This window comes from Sus scrofa, chromosome 2 (genome assembly GCF_000003025.6).
Source record: "Sus scrofa isolate TJ Tabasco breed Duroc chromosome 2, Sscrofa11.1, whole genome shotgun sequence".
NCBI lineage: Eukaryota > Metazoa > Chordata > Mammalia > Artiodactyla > Suidae > Sus > Sus scrofa.
Genome location: NC_010444.4, coordinates 27,004,970 through 27,026,518, shown reverse-complemented (window position 1 = coordinate 27,026,518; position 21,549 = coordinate 27,004,970). Strand labels below are relative to the sequence as shown.

Sequence of the window (21,549 nt, the reverse complement as noted above, 5' to 3'; positions counted from 1 at the left end):
AACCTTTACGGAAGAAGAGGGGCAGGTGGCGATAGGGGAGAGATGACAAGTCTGTTTCTGCTCCTTTGAGAGCAGGTGTGGTGCCGGACCCCGAGGACCTAAAAGTAAACGAGACATGATGCCCACCTTGAGGAGCTCACCCTGCAAGGGTGGCGTGTGGCATTGAGGGAGCACTTACTCACGGAGCAAGAGCCACCCCTGCCCAGAGCACAAGACAGGCCGGCACCGTCAGCTGGGTGCTGGCTGAGACACAGCATCTCACGGTCCTGTTCATCTGCTCAGCAGTCACCAAGCACACAGGCTGTGCCAAGCGAAGGGGTGATGTTAGAGACACAGGGCTGCTCAGACAAGGGCCCATCCTCAGGCTCGCCCAGAAGCGAGAGGAGGCAGATCCTTCCCTCCCATTCATTCATTCACCAGCCAGGAGAAGAGTGCCTCCCATGCTCCAAACACGTTTAGACTCTGGGTATAAAACAATGAACCAAGTAGACACTATGCTTACACTCAAGGAATTTAAGAGTGAAGTAGTGGTATGTGGTAGGCATTCTCGCTGTGGCTCAGCAGGTTAAGAACCCAACTAGTATCCATGAGGATGCAGGTTCAATCCCTGGCCTCACTGAGTGGGTTAAGGGTCTGGCATTGCCAAGGGTTGTGGTGAAGGTCACAGATGTGGTTCAGAACTAGTGTTACTGTGGCTGTGGTGTAGGTCGGCAATGACAGCTCTGATTCGACCTCTAGACTAGGAACCTCCATAGGCCACCAGTGTGGCCCTAAAAAGAAATTATACATGGTAATGACATTACTGTTATTTACAAAATCAAGGACTGACAAGGGCTAGGTGCCAGCCTCTGCTGAAGCACGTACATAATTATTTCCATTTATTTCTCACCACGACCCTCTGGTTACCCCAATATTACACATGAGGCAACTGAAGCCACCTTCTCCTTGAAATCTATTATTCTCCGCGAGCACAAAGGAAAATCGAACTAAATTTACTGACAAAGTCAGAAAAGGCTTTACAGAAGGTTAACTTTTTCAGAGGGGTCGGCAAGAAGTCTGGGTTTCCCCGAGCAGGGCAAGAATCTGGAACTCTGAAAGCATAATACCTGCTTCCAAGGCTAGTTAGGAGACGCTAACAAAATAAGATATGTAAAACCCTAGCCCAGTGCCGGGCAAGAAGGAGATACTCTCCAAGTATCTGGTCCCCTGTGGGGGTAGGAACGTGTGACCACTTTCCTCATGCACCTTGGTTTTTAGAAGACCCCCAAGTCGTAAACTCTGTGCAGGTGACTCCGTGAAGATCCCTGCCCTCAGTTCAGAGGTGGAAAGTGTTTGTGAATGCTAGCCAGGGCAGTGGCCCCCACCTCTTCATTGCACACACACACATGCACACACAGTTGCTGAGGAGTTCCTGGAAAACACCAGCCTCTCTTTTGGATCAAAATAACTGAGTGGTCTCCCTTTGTGGCTGGTATGGAGGAACACCCTAGATGGGTAACTCAGCAGGTGCCGTTGACATTAGCAACCACAGGGGCTCACACAGAGTGCCCGACTCACGGTGGGGGCCCCCCCTCTAAGTCAGAGCCTGTGCATAGATGCTCTTCCTCCCAGAGTGCCCAGAACACCCTGGAGCAGCTTGAAGGCTCATCCCCCCTTCAGAACTGTTTTATTTTAAAGGACACATTTAATGACCACGACTTCTGGCTCCTTGAAGAAGAAGAAAAAAGTTCCCTCGCCACACTCCCCTCATTGGAGAGTTAATCAAGCCTACTCACTAGCAGATGATGTAATCCTGGTGGCTTCCTCGATCAGGTCCAGGCGGCCTGTCCCCCTGAGCTAATTGCCCTGTTTCACACCTGTTCCTTCTCAGGAGGCCCTGGCACCCTAGCGCCTGGTGCCTGCGCCACCTCCTCTCTCTGCCAGGACACCCGCTGGCCCTCGTGGATGGCCAGGCCCCTCCACAGCCTGGGGCTTGGGGGTGGGGTTGTTTCCTTCTCACTTCTGCGGGAGGCCACTTGCTGTTCTGTGAGTGTTGCAAGCCCAGGGCTCCGAGGCGGTGGGCCGCCTGGTTGTCCATCTGATGGGGGTGGAGGGGGGGAACCATGGTTCCTGCAGTGAGCTCTCACACAACATGTGCTCTGCCCGGCTCCCTGAATCTTCTCCAAGGAAGGGTCTCTGTGCTGTGTAGACAGCAACTGCTGTTTGGCCCAAATCCTCATTCAGACCCTCCTTCTCTGGTTGAGAAAGTGGAGACGACTCACAATCTACAGCTTTGAACCGGCTCCAACAGACCCTCCGGTTCCAAGGAGCCATCACTGACCCCATGCGAGTTCAGCACGCTCCTCCCAGGGCTGCTCCCTTTGAACTTCTCCCCTGCACCTTCGGCCAGTAAGTATTTTCCTCTTTCCTCTTGCTCAATGCAGCACCGTTTTATTCCAGGCCAGGGATGCTGCCGGCTATACCAGCAACGTTCAGGGGCTCACACAGACTGGGATTCACATTGAATCCTGGCTCAGCCACGTACCAGCTGGACAAGCTTAGATAAGGTCCACAGTCTCTCAGAACCCTAGCACTCTCATTTCTTTTCCTTTCTGTTTTTGTTTTTTGTTTTTGTTGTTTGGGGTTTTTTTTTGCTTGTTAGGGCCGCGCCCACAGTATGTGGAAATTTCCAGGCTAGGGGTCACATCAGTCAGCCATTGACCTATGCCACAGCCACAGCAATGCAGGATCTGAGCTGCATCTGGGACCTATACCACAACTAACGGCAACGCTGGATCCTTAACCCTCTGAGTGGGGCCAGGAATCAAATCTGCATCCTCATGGTTCCTAATTGGGTTTGTTTTTACTGAGCCACAATGGGAACTCCAGCACCCTCATTTCTAAAACAGGGACAATAGTACCCACCTTGGAGGGAGGTTGGGTGGATGAAACGAGATGACGCAAGGTAAGAGCGTGCAAGTGCCAGAATTGCGTGACACATGCGTATTGTCTTACCCAGCAGCAATTTCAGTGTATGGATTTGATCATCTCTTAATTAGATGTGAAATTCTAACTTGGTTCTTCCTTTGAAGCCCTCAGTGCTTGGAACACATATAGGCATCCAGAGGTCACTCACAAATAGTTGCTTCTTTTTTTTTTTGTCTTTTTGCTATTTCTTTGGGCCGCTCCCGCGGCATATGGAGGTTCCCAGGCTAAGGGTCGAATCGGAGCCGCAGCCACTGGCCTACGCCAGAGTCACAGCAATGTGGGATCCGAGCCGTGTCTGCAACCTACACCACAGCTCACGGCAACGCCGGATCGTTAACCCACTGAGCAAGGGCAGGGACTGATCCCGCAACCTCATGGTTCCTAGTCGGATTCGTTAACCACTGTGCCATGACAGGAACTCCCAATAGTTGCTTCTATATTGAACTAATAAGAGATTCCTGACTCCTGCCTCTCTCCCTTGTCACCACAAGGCTCCTATTAACAGCTGGCCCTGCCTCGCTGATCCTGGACCCTGGAGCCACACCAGGCTCTGTCTGCTTTCCTTGTGTCCCAACCCTTAGCGAGCTCACAGGCTCCTGAGGTCCTGGTTTACATGCTATTGTTCCCATCCCCTGGAATGGCTGCATCCCCACGAGGGCCTCGTCTGTCACTTGTCTCCCCTGCCTGCATTGTCTGTCCAGCTCACCAGGCCCTACCCCAGCGTGACAGCTCACCAGGCCTTGTCCCCAAGCATTCGCAGCCCACCGTGGCCCAAAGATATCGTTTATAGCTGAGCTCTGTCGGTACTTCCTACCTTCCAATTAGGAGCGTGTCAACACCCTGGCCATCACTCTTCCTGCAGCGGCTGACAACACAGGCCCCCGCCAAGGCTGCTCCGGGAGAAGAAAGCAAAATTATTTCCACAGTGGAGGTGGTGCTGAGCACAAGAGTCGGAATCTAGGTGAGTCTGAATCCGACCCAGTCTCCTCCTTCTGTAAGTGGCTGCCTCATCCTCTTTGGAATCTACAGCGATAAGCACAGCACTTGGCATATAGTAGGTACCCAATAAATGAACACATGTGAGTTGAAAAGGCCAAGGGCACACACTTTTAGCTAGTGGGTTCCCTTTCGCAATGGCTGTCGATGTCCAATTCATTTCTTTTTCTTGCAAATAAGAAATTTCTCAGAGTTCCCACTGTGGTTCAGTGGTAATGAACCCAACTAGTATCCATGAGGATGTGGGTTCAATCCCTGGCCCCACTCAGTGGGTTAAAGATCCAGTGTTGTCATGAGCTGTGGTTAAATTCGCAGACGCAGCTCAGAACCTGTGTTGCTGTGGCTGTGGTGCAGGCCAGCAGCTGCAGCTCTGATTCGAACCCTAGCCTAGGGACTTCGAATGCTGCCAGTGTGGCTCTAAAAGCAGAGAGAAAGAAAAGAAAGAAAGAAGGAAGGAAGGAAGGAGAAGGAAAGAAGGAAGAAAAATTTCTCTTGCTAAGAAAGTTAGCTCATGACAAACCTCTCACAGTCTTTTTAACTCTATGGTATAAAATTCATTTATACCAGCAAAGAGAGAGATCTGATCCCTTGTTCCTCCTTCGTCCATCTCGTCTAAATCTTAGGATCATGGCCAGGCTCTCTGAAATTCAAGACCATTTTCAGAAACTGGAGCTGATGAAGGAAATATGACACAATCAAACATTTTTCTTATCTGGCAGTGTGGTCTGGTGGTTTGCGCAGGGGCTCTGCAAGTCGGAAGTCTGGCTTTCTATTTCTGGGGCTAAAGGGAAACCACGTAACAACAGTCTTAGCCGCCCCACTCACTCTTGCTTTCTCTTTCTCTTGGTCCCTGTAAGGAGCCCAGAAAGGGAACGGCTTAGCCACGGCCGTCCGTGTTTCAGCCAGGAAAGGAAGTGCACTGCCCTTCGGGCCCCGGTTTCAGCCTTGGTTGAGGCTGCGACGGTCAGTGGTAAACAGATGAAAGATAATCCAGGGAAATGGAAAGTGAAGGTGATGCACTGGAGGGTGGTTTGGGGCTGAGAGTCTGAAGACACAGTGATGACTGGCTTAACCACATCAAGCTAAACCTCTTCTCCTACTCTAACCTGAGAGTCTGAAATTGCCAGAGCTTGGGGCGGGGGAGGGGGGAGATTCTCATCGGCTAAGGAGGTCCCCGTGTGCCTGGAGAAAGAGATGGGGGAAGTGACCCTTGCTTTGCCTCCCAGGGAGCCCGTTCAGAAGTGGGGAAGTGGAGAACTCCTTGGATGTGGAGTAGAAAAGTGGGAAGGGAGAGGGAAAAAGAACCCAAGTGACAGCCAGTTTGATGAAACCCAGAAAGGGACCACAAGAAGAAAGATCTGGGGAGGGCATTAGACCAAGAAGGCACACGTTCTTTATGGCTGGCCTAGGAGAGTTGTCACGGCAGCTTGGGAAAGGCCCCCCGAGAGGGGGTTTGTGTGAAACCCGCCTCATAGAGATAGAAGCTCACATCTCCTAGGAACTCTACTGCACACCCCAGACTTCAAAGCACATCAAGGTTTGAACAGCCTTGAATTTGGTAGAAAATTTTTTCAGCATGTGCTCCATCAAATTACCCCACTGTACCTAGGCAAGTTCTGGGGCTATATCTAGAAAGAACAGGACCAGTTGGGGGGAAAATAGTCATTTAACATACCATTTCCTTCCTCATTTCTACTGCGCTGATCTCAATTCCTGCTACTGTAGTTGTTGTTTTAACAACCAGGAAGCTATGAGACCTTTGGGTTTTCTTTAGCATGACCCTCTACAGAAAGTTTTTGGCTGAGCCTTGGGCTAGGCGATCAGATGGCATTTGCCACAGGTTGATTATTGCTTCAAGGTTCTCTCTATCAGGATGGTTCAAACACTACCTTTTCCCAGTTAGTTGTATGTGCATTATGCCGAGTCCCAGACCATGGTGGGAATATGGCGTTTTATGAGCTCCCAGTGGTACCACACAGAGAGGAGGCTACATTGTGCGATGTGGGATGCTTTAAAGAAACAAAAAATATCTCTGGAGAGGCAACACTAAGAAAATGACACTAGCTTTGTAGTTAGGAAAAACTGAATTTGAATTCTGACTCAGCCCTTTGCACGGGCAAGCCACTTACTGGCTTCACCTCCACTTTTCATCTGTGAATAGGGATTATAAAGCCCTGTCCAGGCTGTCGTGAGGATTTAATAAGATACAGAATTGGTATAATTCTGGCACATAGTAAATTATAATTTATTGCCCCTCTGTCCTAAAGTGTAACCTGAAACTTAATTTTTAATTTTTTTTTTTAAAAAAGGTTTTTGCTGGAGATTTTCTCTCCAGCCTATTGATGTTTATAGAGAAAAAACTTTCAACTGCCCAAAGCTATTGAAGTGGTAGAACTCATTTCAGGAAAGTGCCCAAGACCAGCAATGTCCTCCTGTTAAGTAGGACCCCAGCAAATGCCAAGCAAGGGCCCCATGCTGCTCTATTAGCAATGCGCTTGTGTCATTTTCTTTCTAATGTGTTACCATCCTTATGTAATGGATAAGGTAGCTTAAGCTGTGTCCAGACTTGCAGGAACAAGTCTGGAGAATCAATGGGGCACCCTCCCTGCCCCAGGATCTAATTACCTGCAGGATTAAACTGCTTCTCAGAAGACAGCTTGTCCCAGAGAGAGGCAAAGTTGAGGGGGCATTTGTCTTCAAGGACAACGGGTAACATGGACAGAAGGCAGAATCATTTCTGAGGACATATCTGGCACCCACAGAGGAGTCCTAGAATAAGAGAGCTATAATAAGAGAGTGAGCAAAAGCTGAGTCAAAGGTTTTTCATTTAAAAATCTGGGGGAGTTCATTCTATGAAGCCACCATCACCCTGATAGCAAAACCAGACAAGAATACCACGAAAAAAAGAGAAAATTACAGGCCAGTATCACTGATGAACACAGATGCAAAAATCCTCAGCAAAATATTAGCAAACTGAATACAAATATATATTATAAAGGATCATATACCATGATCAAGTGGAATTTATCCCAGGTATGAAAGGATTCTTCAATATCTGCAAATCATTCAGTGTGATACACCACATCAACAAATGGAAAAATAAAAACCACATGAGCATCTCAATAGTTACAGAAAAATTTTTGACAAAATTCAACATCCATGTCTGATAAAAAAAACCCTCCAGAAAGTGGGCATAGCAGAAACCTACCTCTACATAATAAAAGCCATGTATGACAAACCCATAGCTAACATCATTCTCAATTGCAAAAAACTAAAAACATTTCCACTAAGATCAGGAACATCCGCTTTCACTGCTACTATTCAACATAGTTTTGGAAGTCCTAGCAACAGCAATCAGAGAAGAAAAAGAAATAAAAGGAATTCAAATTGGAAAAGAAGAGGTAAAACTATCACTGTTTGCAGATGACATGCTACTATACCTAGAAAATCTAAAAGACACTATCAGAAAATTGTTAGAACTCATCAATGAATATGGCAAAATTGCAAGATACAAAATTTATACACAGAAATCAATTGCATTTCTACATATTAACAGTGAAAGGTCAGAAAGAGAAATCAGAGAAACCATCCCATTTACCAAGGCATCAAAAAGAATAAAATACCTAGGAATAAACCTATCTAAAGAGACAAACCTATACTTTGAAAACTGTAAGGCACTGATGAAAGAAGTCAAGGGTGACACAGACAGATGGAAATATATACCATGATATTGGATTAGAAGAATCGATATTGTCAAAATGACTATACTACCCAAGGCAATCTATAGATTCAATGCAACCCCTATCAAATTACCAAGGACACTCTTTACAGAACTAGAACAGAATATTTTAAAATTTGTATGGAAACACAAAAGACCCTGAATAGCCAAAGCAACGTTGAAAAAGAAAAAGGAAATGAAGTAATCAGGCTCACTGATTTCAGACAATACTACAAAGCTACAGTTATCAAAACAATATGCTACTGGCACAAAAACAGAAATACAGATTAATGGAACAGGATAGAAAACTCAGAAATAAACCCAAGCACCTATGGCCAACTAATCTATGACAAACAAGGCAAGAACATACAATGGCAGAAAGAAAGTCTCTTCAATAAGTGGTGCTGGGAAAACTGGAAAGCTACAGGTAAAAGAATGAAATTAGAACACTCTCTAACACTATACACGAAAATAAACTCGAAATGGATTAAAGGCCTGAATATAAGGACAGATACTATAAGGAAAACATAGGCAGAACATACTTTGACATAAATCACAGCAACATCTTGTTTGATCCACCTCTGAGAATAAGGTCAATAAAAACAAAAATAAGCCAATGGGACCTAAATAAACTCAAAATATTTTGCATGGCAAAGGAAACCATTAAAAAAATGAAAAGACAACCCACAGAATGGGAGAAAATTTTTGCAAACGACGCAACAGACAAGGGTCTAATCTCTAAAATACATAAACAACTCATACAACTCAACAACAACAAAAAACAACCCAATTGAAAAATAGAAGACCTAAGTAGACACTTCTCTAAAGAGGACATATGGATGGCCAATATGCACATCACTAATTGTTAGAGAAATACAAATCAAAACTACAATGTGGTACCACCTCACATAGATCAGAATGGCCTGCATAAACAAGTCAACAAATAGCAAATGCTGGGGAAGGTATGGAGAAAAGAGTACCCTCCTACACTGTTGGTAGGAATGTAAGTTAGTACAACCACTATGGAAAACAGTATGGAGGTTCCTCAGAAAACTATGGAACTACCATATGATTTAGCAATCCTATTCCTGAGCATATATCTGGACAAAACATTCATTCAAAAAGATACATGCACCCCGTGTTCATCACAGCATTATTCACAATAACCAAGACATGGAAACAACCTGAATGTCCATTGACAGATGTGGTACACATACACAATGGAATACTACTCAGCCACTAAAAAGGACAAAATAATGCCATTTGCAGCAACATGGATAGAACTAGATATTCTAAGTGAAGTAAGTTGGAAAGAGAAAGACAAATACCATGTGACATCACATATGTAGATTCTAAAACATGGCACAGATGATCCTATCTACAAAACAGAAACAGATCACGGACATGGAGAGCAGACTTGTGGTTGCCAGGAGGGAGCAGGGAGGGAGTGGGATGGGCAGGGAGTTTGGGGTTGGTGGATGCAAACTGTTACACTTGGAATGGATGGGTAATGGGATCCTACCGTACAGCACAGAGAACTGTGCCTGATTGGATCGTTTTCCTGTACAGCAGAGACTGAAGAAACATTGTAAATCAGCTATAGTTTAAACAAATTAAAAAAAGAAAAATCTGGGGGATAGCAAGCCATAAGACATGGAGGCCCACTCCTTGGCTGTGAACAAAGATGGCATTGGTGGCTTCAGAAGGTGGTTGCCTGGTTTGGGCAGCAACATGGTTTTTTTTGTTTGTTTAGTTCAGCTTTGTTTTCTTCATTTTTTGAAGTTTTATTGAAGTAGAGTTGATTTACAAGGTTGTGATCATTTTTGCTGTACAACAAAGTGATTCAGTCATACATATACACACGTCCATTCTCTTTTGGATTCTTTTCCCACATAGATTACCACAGAATACTGGGTAGAGTGTCCTGTGCAATACAGCCAGTCCCCATTGGCAAATCATTCCATATGCCTCAGCGTGCATATGCTAATCCCAAACCCCCAGTTCATCCCCCCTCAACACCTGCCCCATTTGCTAACCATAAGATTTTCAAAGTCTATGAGTCCTCTGTTTCGCGAATAAGTTCATTTGCATCCTTTTTTTTTTAGATTTCCACATAAAAATGATATCATAGACAGGTTAGCTCATGAATACGTTACTGTTTTGCATTCAAGACAAGAAAATTGCCCATGTCCTTTTGTTTGGAGGGTAAGGAGGTTCTTTTTTTTTTTTTTTTTTTTTTTTTTTTTGGAGGTTCTGAAGGAACATAATGGCCTACATTTCCTCCTCCTCCCTTTTGTGTTAGAATCAATTGAGAACTAGAGCAGGAAGTCAAGTGGAAATAAAACTATGATATATGCTTTATTTTTGGTAAGGCTGAATAATGACCTTTTAACCTATGGCATAGGAGGCTCCCATTACCTCTTCCCAGGGTCAGGCCAAGGGATCTGTGTTTGAACAGTTAGGGCTGCAGAACAGACCCTTACATTGACAGCCTGAATGAGGACCTGGCCTTGTCACCTCTTGAGAGCACTACTGCATAACAGCCAGCTGTCGTGAGGTCAGGTGTGCTTATCTGGCCCAGAAGCTCCAGGAATTAGGGGAAACTTGACTGTACCTGCAGACAGGCAACCAAGGACAGAAACTTTTGAGGAAGCAAAGCTTCTGCTAGCCCACATGACACCTTTGTAAGACTTTTTAAAAGCTGCCCCAGAGTTCCCGTCGTGGCACAGTGGTTAACGAATCCGCCTTGGAACCATGAGGTTGCAGGTTCCATCCCTGCCCTTGCTCAGTGGGTTAATGATCCGGTGTTGCCTTGAGCTGTGGTGTAGGTTGCAGACGCGGCTCGGATCCTGCGTTGCTGTGGCTCTGGCGTAGGCCGGTGGCTATAGCTCCGATTCAACCCCTAGCCTGGGAATCTCCATATGCCGCGAGAGCGGCCCAAGAAATAGCAACAACAAAAACAACAACAACAAAAGACAAAAAGACAAAAGACAAAAAAAAAAAAAGCTGCCCCTTCCTCTAAGCAGATACAACCACATCAGGGTGCACAGTTGGCAAGTGGAAACAAGTGATGTTTCAGCCCAACTGGCCTGTGCAAACACAGCAATGGCCTGCATGATGGCTCTCATTTTATAGGCTGAGGATGGGACTCTGAGGTGGGGCCCTTGAGAGCTCTCTCGGCACCCTTGAAGTTATTGTTGTTAAGTTTGATGGCTGGGCTTTCCAATATGGCCCCCACCAGCCACATGGAGCTACGTAAATTTACATTACAATTCGATAAAGCTAGAAATGTCATCTCTCACTCATGCTAGCTTCATGTTAAGGACTCAATAGCCATACATGGCTAAGTGGCTACCATATTGGATGGTGGAAATAGAAACATTTCCATCCCAGGAAGTCCTCTGGGCTAGCATTATTTTATGGGACCACTTTTAGTTGTATTAACCACTTCTAAGTCTTAACCAGCTTATCTTTGTCACCTCCCTCTTGCCACTGCCCATCGTGGACCCCATTCTCTAGCCCTTGAGACCCTCCATTTCATTCCCAATGTTCCAATCCCTATACTTTTTGTTCCTGTGGTTCCCTCTCCCTCCTATGTGCTTCCTCTGCCCATCATTGCCTAGCCAATAAAATGCTGCTCACCCTTCAAGGCCCAGATGCTATGCAGACTCCCCACATCCCCTAGGTGGATGCCGTTTACTCTTGGGAGCTCCCAGAGCTGCACATTTGTCTCAGCGCTTTTAGCGCCGATTCTGATCAGGTGTCTGCCTGTCTTGTCTCCCTGTTTGCTCTGTGCCCTGGAAGGCTGGCCCCTGCCTTATTCACCTCTGTCCCCAGGGCCTGTATAGAAAGACCCTCAAAGCTGCATCTCTGGGAGGAAACATACCATTAAAGCTCTGGGTGAGACAACTGTGTGATAATATTTTTAGATGTAAAGCTTTGAGCTTAGCAGGCTGTGCTTCGCACACTCTGAGCCTCAGAGCACTGCCAGGTGGGGGCTGTTTTGTCCAACTCCCAGGTGAGGGAAGAGAGGCTCAGAGACGAGCAGTCACCCAAGATGACTCAGCTAGAAATGGCATCCCGGGCACTGGGGTCCTCTTGTTTGGGAGAGCGGTCTTGGACGGATGTGGTCTGGTAGACCTGCATTTGCTAATTTAGGCAGGAGCTAGGATGAGATGCTTCAGTTAAGCTGAGAGTTCAGGGCAGCTGGATGCAGACACCTGCCCCCAGGGAGCAGACAGGTGCCCAGGAGGCTTTCACAGGCTTCATTCCTCTGGCCAGGGCTGGCCAGGCACCCTCACCTGTCCTCTTCTTTTCCTCCCTGATGGCTGTGTGTTGCTTCCTGCTAACTCGGACGCAGCAGAAAAGCCAGTTTGACTCTTGGCTGGGAGGGGACACATGTCCCCGACTTTCCCTTCTGTCTCAGCTCCAGGTCAGCTGTTCTTATCTTCCTCTCTGTCCCCAGAGCCACTGTTTCCACAGCAGGTTTAGGTGAGCTGGGCAGTTTTATGATGACATCAAAAAATATTTCCTTCCTGCAAGAGGCTTGAGTGTCATAACTAACCCTGGGCATCTTATTACTGAAGCTCTTCCTGCCAAGGGAGAGATATTTTGTACTGAAAACTTGTTAAAAAGAGTGGACAAATGGGGAAGGAAGCCCAGGTTGTCTGGCACAACCTGTCATTCCACCCGGACGCCTGCACAGGTTTCTGGGGGGTGGCACTGAGGGCCGAGGCAGTCACTGTCCAAGAGCAAGCCTCCTATCACAGTCACCTTGGTTTTCCCTTTTTCAGCCCCGTCCTCCTTCCTCTTCGAATTCTCATTTGGTTTTTTTTTGCTTTTTTTTTTTTTTTTTTTTGACTGCACCTGTGGCATGTGGAAGTTCCCCGGCCAGGGATCGAAACTGTGCCATCGCAGCAATCCGGGCCCCTGCAGTGACAACACCAGATCCTTAACCCACTGCACCACAAGCACACTCCCACTGTGTTCTCATTTTCTCATGTCCCCTTCTCTTCTGCACACACCTTAAATATCCCAGTGAGTCCCCAGGCATTGTGTGGCCCCATGGGGGTGGGGCACTCAGCCCAGAAAATACTTTGATGTGGTCTCTGAGCTCCGGCGGACCACTTCTGCCCGCTGCCAACCCACGGCAAACTAAGCTTTGAGGTCCAGATTCAGAACAAAGGGGCTGGACTGTGAGCCAAGGTACACACAGGAGGAGGGAAACACCCTCGTGTCAGGAGCCAGGTCCCTTGCCTCCTGGGAGATCACCTTTCCCCCGGCCCTGCCCGCCTAGCTTCTAGCCTCCTGCACTTGTTATTCAGAACTTGGCAATGTGATTCTGAGCCCTAGTGCTCCTGTCTGTCTTTCTGCCTGTATAAGACATTGACTGACCTAATCTCTAGGTGAGGACCAGCCTGACAATCTCCTGTCTACTCCTGGTGATGCTTCAGCTTTGGTTTGGCGTCTCCTACCTGGGACTCTCCCTCAGCTCTCTCTAAGCCCTTCATATAGCCCGAACTCTTCTAAAACTAAACACTAGGATGTAGACCCTCGTGTCAGGTGAGCTTCATGGGAACACCAGTCCCTGTCACTCATGGGTTGTGTAACTGTGGATACACGATGTACTGTGTACATTATTTTACGATCCCATGCTTCCAGCCTCTTATTATAATACCTTCTCATGGAGGTGTTGGAAAGATTCAAAGCAATGAGATATGTCAAAAGCTTCTATCAATGCCTGGAACATAGGAAAGACTCAATAAATACCATTAACTAAGCTTTGAGGTCCAGATTCAGTACAAAGGGATTGGACTGAACATGGGAAAGGCTCGATAAATACCATTATCAGGAAGTTCCTATTGTGGCACAGCAGAACAAACCCAACTAGCACCCATGAGGATGCAGGTTCGATCTCTGGCCTTGCTCAATGGGTCAGGGATCCAGCATTGCCATGAGCTCTGACGTAGGTTGCAGACACTGCTCGGATCCCGAGTTGCTATGGTTGTGGCTGTGGTGTAGGCAGGCAGCTGTACCTCCGATTTGACCCCTAGCCTTGGAACTTCTATATATCATGGGTGTGGCCCTAAAAAGCAAAAACCAAACCAAACCATTGTCATTACCTTTATAGGTGTTTTCATTAGTTTCTAAATAAGAAACAATTTTTTCCCTTTTTCCTGGAAGCTGAAAGTTTCTTCAAGGTGGTTTTCGTTGAAAACCAGCCACTGAAGCATCCTGAATTCCCCAAGATCAGTGATGGAGCCTCCTACCATGGACCTCTTGGGGACCCACAGTACTTCCGCCAGCTCAGGATTCAGGATGCTTTCTATTCACGAGCTGTCTCCAGGCCTGTGTGCTGATTAGCTATGGACACGCCTGCATTAACAGTGATTTCATTTTCAGATCTACAAACAGCACCAGCCTTCCCACTTCACAAGTCCAAAAAAGGGTTAGAAGGTCAGAGCTCTGGTGTACTTCTAAAGAATGTCTCCCAAAAGGGGTCCAGAGGACACAGCTCTCCCTCTCAAGGCCGCTGAACGCCCAGCCCGCACAGCCTATGAACGTCTAGGGCCAACAGAATCTGGAGGTGCCTCAAATGCACAGCAAGGTTGGTTGTATGAGCGGATGAGACTGAGTTTGGAGAAGGGGAAAGGCAGGAATCAGAAGCACCATGAGACCAAACAGATGGAAGCTCATCTCTTGAGAACTTACCAGTTAAGAAAAAGGAGTGTGAGCAAAACTCCAGTGCAATTTAGGCAGATGACGATGACCAAGGAGCCCAACCTGATGGAACAGACAGAATGGTGTATGAGGATAGGATAGCATCAGAGATCAGAACGCAGAGCAGTGAGAGAAGCCGAAAGTAAGATCCATAGGCAGGAACTCTACTGTAGAGCCCAAAGCTGCCCGTTCGTATTCCCGGTCTCCTGCTGGACTAGGGAAACCTAGAAACCAGCCCTGGGCAAGGGCTCAGGCAGGTGGGACAACTTTGTAGCCTGATGCTTGGGTTCGGAACTAGGGCTCTAGTCTCTCTTCCTAGGTTCTGGAAGGGCCCAGGGAGGTGGGTTAGCAGCCCAGGAAGGGAGAAGGCATAAAAGCACAGCAGAGTGCTATGGCTTGAACTTAGTGCTCTGCTTACCTCTTGGTACCCACCGTGGTTTGCCTCTTTGGCACCCATCTCCCCTTCTGGGGAATAGCCCTTGATATTCCCTCGAGAAGTCATCTCTTCCCTACTCTCAGCCCCTATGCTCTGTGTAGAGTTCCCACATCCAGCAACCAGAGTAGACCATGTGACCACCACTAGCCAATCAAAGCACTGTGCCTCCCTGGCCACTGGGATTGGTTCAGAGGAAAGTAGTCACCGAGGTGCTGATGTTGCTGCAGCATTTGCCTCCAAGCAGAGCCAAGACTGAAGGATAAAAGGGAGCAGAGCAAAGAGGAGACAGTTTCTAAAGATGCTGTTGGAGTCCTTGAATTCAGCTGTGCCTGGAGCTAGCCCCTGTTCCTAGGTTTTCAGTTGCATATATCAGTAAATTCCCTTAGCATAAATCAGCTTGGTTTGGATTTTCTATCATTTTCAACCAAAGCGTCCTAACAGAAAGCTGCAGCAGCTGAAGACCACCTATTCCCAGACCCCATCAGTTCATTGACAGACAGCAGGTTCCTGGCATGGTATGAGGCCATGCTCTCATTGGCTCAAGGCCCAGGTAAGGCTCACCTGACATTACTGTAGGTACCCTGGCAGGGTTGTGTTAGCAGAGCAATGACTAAATATAGAAAATCAGGTTTTTTTGATGCCTTATATCCTGCTTTCTTATCTCCATCCATCTGCCCTTAAAAGAGTTCAACAGGGAGTTCCTGTTGTGGTGCAGCGGAGATGAATCCGACTAGGAGCCATGAGGTTGCGGGTTCGATCCCTGGCCTTGTTCAGTGGGAGCTGTGGTGAAGGTCGCAGACATGGCTTGGATCTGGCATTGCTGTGGCTGTGGTGTAGGCCGGCGGCTACAGCTCTGATTAGACCCCTAGCCTGAGAACCTCCATATGCCACAGGTGTGGCCCTAAAAAAAAAATAGACAAAAAACAAACAAACAAAATGAGTTTGACAGATTGCCACCACTTTGGACATAATGTTTATACTTTACCTTCAAAAAATATCTTCATAGCCATCTATCTGTCTGTCTATCTATCTATCCATCCATCCATCCATCCATCCATCCATCCTCTCTTGCCATGGAAGTACCAAGGCAGAGAAAAGTGTAGATGATTCTACTAGAAGGCAAGTCCCTGGAACAAGCAGAATGAGAAACCCACAGCCTTTGAACTTTTTAATGACAAATAACAAAATACCCATTGCTATTAAATCTCTGTTACTGTTCCCAATTTCTTCCTTCTTCCCAAAGTGTGAAGGCTCAGTTGCCATATGTATTAGTTAAATTAGGATAATCACTGAGCCAAGAGACCCCAAATGTCTAATAAACCTGCATAATTGAGATTGACTTCATGTTGTCATAATGGCACTGGCTTGGTGCACAGCTCCCAGAGCAGGCTTCCTCTGTGCAGTCATTCAGGATCCAGGCTGATGGAGGCTCTGCCATCTTCAACCTGCGAAGTCCTCTGGATTCCAGCCAGCTAGATGATGAAAGAGCACTGTGTGGGAGAGGGCATTTGATGGTCCAGGCTTGAAAGGGATGTAAAACTTTTCATCCATTGACCAGAGTTCAGTCCTGTGGGCATAGCTACATGCAAAGGGACTGGGAAATGTAACCTATCTCTGTGCCTAGGAAGGAGAGGCAAACAGGTAGCCATCAGTCCCCTACTGCATTTGATGTTTCTTTTCTGAATTCTGGATGGCACTTTAATCTTGCAATTTGTTTTTTAGTTTCTTCCTGTGGATCTTTGCAATTCCCAAGGACTGTAAGACCTACCACAGTGGTTCCTGCTGTGGTACAATGAGATCAGAGGCATCTTGCAGTGCCAGGATGCAGGTTTGACCCCCAGCCCTGTACTGTGGGTTAAAGGATCCAGTGTTGCCACAGCTGCAGCATAGGTTGCAACTGCAGCTCAGATCTGATCCCTGGCCCAGGAACTCCATGTTCTATGGGCTGAAAAAGAAGAAAAAAGACCTGCTCTAGAGAAGGTAATTATTTCTCCCTTGTTCATTCAGCTGGATACTCAATACATATTCATTGAATGGATAAGTGAATTCGATAAGCCTATTCAATGGGAATATATCGTGTATGAAATCCAGCAGTTCCAGTTGTTAACAACTGCAGAAAATGAGATAAAACTTATTAGCCATGCCATTTTCTTACAATTTTTACATAAATGGTCATCTTCTCTTCCTGTCTTGGTTTTACCAATATATCGCTGTCATAGAAAGGAAAAATTAAAGACGTAGAAACAGAGACAGATGCTCTTTCCCATTTAACTCAACTATTATCAAATACTTGGGCAATCCTTTGTGTGCTTAAGAAAATTGTACTCTCTTTACCACTCAGTGCCTCCAGTGTGCAGAGGCCCCAAGTTCTTGGCTTGTTCTTGGCTTTTCCCCTATGTGGCTGCTGGAACTTGGATGCGGAAGTTCCTTAGCTGGACTTTTCAATAGCATGGCTTCCTCCTGCAACGTTGAGCCTTACCGCTCATCTTAAAAAACATTTGACTACATGTTTTCAAAGTGCTTCCACAACCAGGGTTTTCTTTGATCCTTTCAATAACTCCGTGAAGGTGGTATGAGGTCATCACCATCCTTAGCCCCCAGAAAGGTGAGTGGGTTTATTGCCTAAGGGGGCCGTACAGCTAGAACCAGCACCCAGTTTCTCTGTCTTGCCACTAAACCATCTCCTGAAGGAGTGCTCTTTTATTCGTCTCAGATAAATCCCCTCTCTTCACCCTTTACTCCTGTTTCTCTTCCAGATAAGAAATAGGAAAAAAAGACAAAAGCTTTTGTCAAGATATACCTTTTTTTTTTTTTTTTTTTTTTTTTGTCATTTCTTGGGCTGCCCTCACGGCACATGGAGGTTCCCAGGCCAGGGGTCCCATCAGAGCTGTAGCCATCCGCCTACACCAGAGCCACAGCAATTCTGGATCCGAGCTGTCTGCGAGCTACACCACAGCTCAAGGCAATGCCGGATCCTTAACCCACTGAGCAAGGCCAGGGACGAACCTGCAACCTCATGGTTCCTAGTCGGATTCGTTAACCACTGCGCCACGACGGGAACTCCAAGATATACCTCTTTTTCTCCAGTCAAGAGAGTCTGCATCCAAGCCCCAAAGTGGTCCCCCAGCAGTAGATGAGGAATTGGTCCATGCCGCTTCCTCCCTCCCTCATGCATCAATAAGAAATTTGCATGAATTTTCCTCATTGTAAACTGAGAGGCTTTCTACTATTCCAGGGTGTCTCTTGCAGGGAGTAAACCCTTTTCCCTCTAAATGTTTTAGAAATGTATTCTGAATAGAACAGGCTGTTGGTTTGTTTCATTTTTTAAAGTATACAGTGGTTTCCTCACTTCCATAAATATGGTCAAAGTCACTTGTTGGCACTGTATCACTAGGGGCTTAAAGATAGAAACTGGGTTGATTTCCACATAATGATCCAAATAAAAAAGCCTGAGAAATGAGCCCTGAGCCACTAAGCCCACTGCAGTGTATATAACTGGTTTATGTTTAGCAGCAGCCACGGCAAATTTCCCTGATTTGCGAGCATAAAAATAAAGCATTTTCCTGTGGATTATTTCTAACCTGTGAATTTTTTCCATAGCCAGATTTGCCTTGACCCCAGGGGGAAACCTTTAGGGAGCAATGCTTCTCACCAGCAATTTCCATGATGCTATCAGTCTCATTGTAGGACCAACAATTAATTATAACAATAAGAAAGACATTATTCAGCCAGACCTCTCTTCCTGTTCTTAAATTCATAAAAATCCCTGCCCCCTGGACAGTTGTTGGTATAAGTGTGAGTGTGTGTGTGTGTGTGCGTGCACACCCGCGGCACATGGAGGTTCCCAGGCTAGGGGTCGAATCGGAACTGTTGCCACCTGCCTACGCCAGAGCCACAGCAACACCAGATCTGAGCCACGTCTGCAACCTATACCACAGTTCATGGCAACGCCGGATCCTTAACCCACTGAGTGAGGCCTGGGATCGAACCTGCAACCTCATGGTTCCTAGTTGGATTCGTTTCCGCTGCGCCACGACACGGGAACTCTCTTTTACTCGCTTCTTCTAAAATAACTCTACTACAGAGTTTTATGGTGCACTCCTTCACTGTTTATTCAGCACTTACCATGGGCCAAGTTCTATTCTGGGTCCTAACAATACAGGGTGACTAAGATAAACACAGCTCCTTCTTTCATAGGGGTCCTAGTCAGGGGAGATAGGTCATAAACAAGGAGTTATAGATATTTATTAATTGATGTGTTTAGCAAATATTTTGTGAGCACCTACTATGTGCCAAAAATGTTTCTAAGCACTGCAGGCAATTCACACCAAGCAGGCAGACAGCTTTGCTTTCAGGGAGATTACATTCTAACTAAGGTAATTCTGGATTTATTTCTAGTTAGAAAGTAGCACGAAGAAAAAGTACAGGGGACCTTCCTTGACATCCCCAAGGAGGTGACATCATTTTAAGTGCCTCAAATAACATAGGGCTTTGTTTTGCCCACCAGGACTGAGTGAGCTTCCCTGGACAGGGCAGGAGGTTCCCTGGGCAACGCGGCCTCCGTTCCGTGGGCCATAGAGGGTGTCCTGGTGCAAGAGATGCTCCCGGCCACAGGCATGCAGTGGGCTGGGATTTGGAACCAAGTGTCCATTAGTAGTCAGCATCCATTTGTGCTTGAGAAGTCCTGACACAGAAAAAAGCGTGGCCATCCTTCCCTTGCAGCACAGACAGTAACTAATGGACCTTCCTTTCCCAGCCGGGAAAAGCAGAGCAGAAGAGACAAATCCAGGCTGTGCTGGAGGGGCCTCTGCCTCGCTGGTCGGGAGAAAGCAACTGCTCTATCTCTGGCCTGCCCCTCGGACTGCAGAGCTGCGGGTCATCGGCCTAAACCGCTTCAGTGCACACCACGCCTGGGTCTACGTGGAAATGGTGGCACGCACTTAAATGGAATGTCCAACCTTTGTCCTCAGCCCTGAAACCACAGGTAAGTATTTAGGTCTGTGTTGTATCGATCATGCCTCCCACCGGCACCAGGAGAAACGTTGTGAAGCAAGGCAACTTTCCAGTGACAAGGAAGTCATTCTCCTAATCCGCTCTCACTGGACAATCAGGTTGACAAAAACCATTAAGTTTTCTAAGATTAGCAATTCACTGTCAGAAGGAGCCATGTATAGAGTTTTCCACTCCATTACACCCAGGACAATAACCAGAGGCCAAGTGACAGAAAAAGGCTGGGGCTTTTTAAAGTTTCCTGTGTCCTTGGGCGGAGGGAAATAAATTAACAAGTGCCTCCCTTCTGAAGGACATGGGATATATACTATCTCATTAATCAATGCAACAGCCTCTGAAGGGGGCTCTGTTTATTGCACTTGACAGAAGAATAAGCGGGGCTCAGCAGTGTCGGGGGAGCACCGTCTAAGCTCACCTGGCTCATTCATGTGCGATGGGGCCGAGAATCAGAGTCACTGGGCCAGAGGGGTCTCTAAAGGCTAAGGGTCCTACTTTCTGTTGGGCAGAACTGCACTTTTATCATCCTGAAACCCGTTTCCCTCTGAACCAGATCCTGTGGTTCTGTAGCAGGTGGAAGCAGGCTGGTAAAGGGGAAGGACCACAGACCGTGGCGGATCCATGTCCACTCGTCAGCTCTGCCTCTCCCTGTGTGACTTGGGGGAAGTTCCTCCACCTCCAAGCCTCCTTCTTTGCCTCTTATTCACCAAGAGACAATAACCGAAAATGCTCATCCCGTGAGGACCCCGGGAATGAAATGAGATCACACATGTGAAGCATGTAGCATCTTGCTGGACATAGGCCAGGTGCTGAAAACAGGGGTGAGTGGCTAATAGAAAGTGGCTTTTTACCTCCTGTTTCTACTATAAACTTATATAAACATATTACCAAAGCCTTAGGAAATAGAAAAAGCCACCCATATTCATAACTATTATCATTATTATATATTCCCTCCAGGATTTTTCCAATGCATGGGTTTTTGTTTTTTTTTTCTCACAGATACAGTTAGTTTGTCTTTGTAATCTCAGCGTCTGTGAATAAAGTTTTATTAACACACAGTTGGGCCAGGTTTTTTTTATACCTTATCTATGGCTGCTTTAGTGCTCAGCAGAGTTGAATAGTTGTGAGAACCATTTGGCTCTGAAAGCCTACAACAGCAACTTTTTGGTTTTTGATAGAAAAAGTTTGCTGATGCCCAATTTGGAATGTATGCTCTTGAGTGGAATTTCTATGTTATAGGATATGCACTTGTGGCACCGTTAGCAGATAATGCCAGTGTCTAAGGTGGTTGTGCCCTCTTTACATTCCCAGCAGTGGATGAAAGTTCCTATTGCTCCACATTCTTTCTTTCTTTCTTTATTTGCTTTCTAGGGCTGCACCTGAGGCATATGGAGGTTCCCGGGCTAGGGGTCCAATCGGAGCTGCAGCTGCCAGCCTACGCCACAGCAACTCCAGATCCAAGCCACATCTGTGACCTACACCACAGCTCACAGCAACGCCCGATCCTTAACCCACTGAGCAAGGCCAGGGATCAAACCCTCAACCTCATGGTTCCCAGTTGGATTCATTTCCACTGTGCCACACGGGAACTCTTTCCTCCACATTTTTACCAACACTTGGTTTTGTCTGAATTAAATGTTAACCAATTTATTGGATATGCAGTGATTTCCCCTTATGGTTTTAATTGGCATTTTCCTGATTATTA

General features: G+C 46.6%; 1 long non-coding RNA gene across 2 annotated transcripts; it reads left to right on the top strand.

The window, feature by feature from the left end:
* LOC102168148 lies at nucleotides 686–20,900 on the top strand. Of its 2 annotated transcripts, XR_002341527.1 has the most exons (4): nucleotides 686–2,388; nucleotides 3,793–3,928; nucleotides 19,594–19,821; nucleotides 20,398–20,900. It is a non-coding gene; the product is annotated as an uncharacterized LOC102168148 (long non-coding RNA). The 2 variants fall into 2 exon arrangements; XR_002341528.1 differs by lacking the exons at nucleotides 686–2,388; nucleotides 3,793–3,928 and adding an exon at nucleotides 16,763–16,817.